The 1,690-nt window shown below is 51.9% G+C and overlaps 1 pseudogene; it reads left to right on the forward strand.

Moving 5' to 3' along the window:
- Positions 1–472: 472 nt before the first annotated feature.
- On the forward strand, positions 473–1,310 carry LOC133629446 (olfactory receptor 14J1-like; annotated as a pseudogene).
- Positions 1,311–1,690: the final 380 nt, after the last annotated feature.

Here is a 1,690-nt window from a genome sequence, read left to right on the forward strand (position 1 = left end):
AAGAGTCCCACCCCAGCTGAGGGAAGGAACATCAGGGGTGGTTTCAGCCTGTTTCAAAGCTGGAGACCCAGGGACAGCTGGAGGGAGCCCAAAGGGGAGAGAGAGGAAGGAAATGAAGTGGGAGAGAGGTTAAAAGAATCTTCTGGCAGGGAAGGGACCTTTTTCTGTTGTCAGGGGGTGCCGTGTGGGTCAGGGCTGGTCCTAGATCTCCATCACCCCCAGGACATGGCTGAGGTCACTTTCCCAGGGGCAGATGAAGGCAGAGATTACTGTTAGGGGAAGGAGCTTTCCTGAGACTGTGTTCTCAAGTTTCCTACTATTGGGGAATTCATGGGGAGAAATGGAAAAATATCTCTAATGCTTGAACAAGTCACTGAGACACCTGAGCTGCAACATGGAGCGATTGTTATGAGATGGTTAGGGAATGAGGGGAAACTGAAGTCAGAGATGTGTCGGAAAGGTGAATTCCCTGGCTGCCCTCCTGGCCAAAGGCTTCATCATCACCACCATAGCCTGAGACCACCGCCTCCACACCCCCATGGACTTCTTCCTCCTCAACCTCTCCCTCTGCGACCTGAGCTCCATCTCCACCACTGTCCCCAAAGCCATGGCCAATTCCCTCTGGGACACCAGGGAGATCTCCTACTCAGCATGTGCTGCACAGCTCTTTTTCTTAGTCTTCTTGATGTCAGCAGAGTATTTTCTCCTCACTGTCATGTGCTACAACCTCCACACTGCCATCTGCAAGCCCCTGCACTACGGGACCCTCCTGGGCAGCAGAGTTTGTGCCCACATGGCAGCAGCTGCCTGGGCCAGTGGGTTTCTCAATTCTCTCCTGCACACAGCCAATACATTTTCACTGCCCCTCTGCCAGGACAATGCTGTGGGACAGTTCTTCTGTGAAATCCCACAGATTCTCAAGTTCTCCTGCTCACATACCTACCTCGGGGAAGTTGGGCTTCTTATGTTTAGCATTGCTTTAGGTTTGGTGTGTTTTGTGTTCATCGTGGTGTCTTATGTGCAGATCTTCAGGGCCATGCAGAGGATCCCCTCTGAGCAGGGACGGCACAAAGCCTTTTCCACCTGCCTCCCTCACCTGGCCGTGCTCTCCCTGTTTCTCAGCACAGCCATATTTTCTGACATGAAGCCCCCTTCCCATCTCTTCCCCATCCCTGGATCTTGTGTTGGCAGTGCTGTACTCGGTGGTGCCTCCAGCAATGAACCCCCTCATCTACGGCATGAGGAACAAGGAGCTCAAGGATGCTCTGTGCAGTTACCCAAAGGATCCTGTTTCACTCACCATAACATGACTGTTTTTCTCTACACGGTTCTCAGCGTATATCTCATCCCACCTGTCTGTTTTCTTCCTTTCTGCAATCATACTTTGACACGTTTCTTCAGTTCATACTGCTTCTCTGGAGGTTTCATCTGCCTGTGTCTGACAGGGCCACAGTGCTTAGTGAGGTATGACCTGTCCAAGAACAACTCCTCAATAAAAGGGGATCTCCCATCAAATTAGTGCTTGTTTTCTTCCCCCAGTCGCGTAGTCCTGTCTGTTTTCCCAGAACCACAGGTGGTGAGAGAGCCCTCCCTGTCCTTAGGGAGTTCCAAAGGCCCTCAAGTGCTTGGGCCCGATCGAGGTCTTTGTACCTGGATGGGCCTAAACCAGGACAGGGATCTTACAACACTT

Source organism: Colius striatus, unplaced genomic scaffold (assembly GCF_028858725.1).
Source record: "Colius striatus isolate bColStr4 unplaced genomic scaffold, bColStr4.1.hap1 scaffold_45, whole genome shotgun sequence".
Classification (NCBI taxonomy): Eukaryota; Metazoa; Chordata; class Aves; order Coliiformes; family Coliidae; genus Colius; species Colius striatus.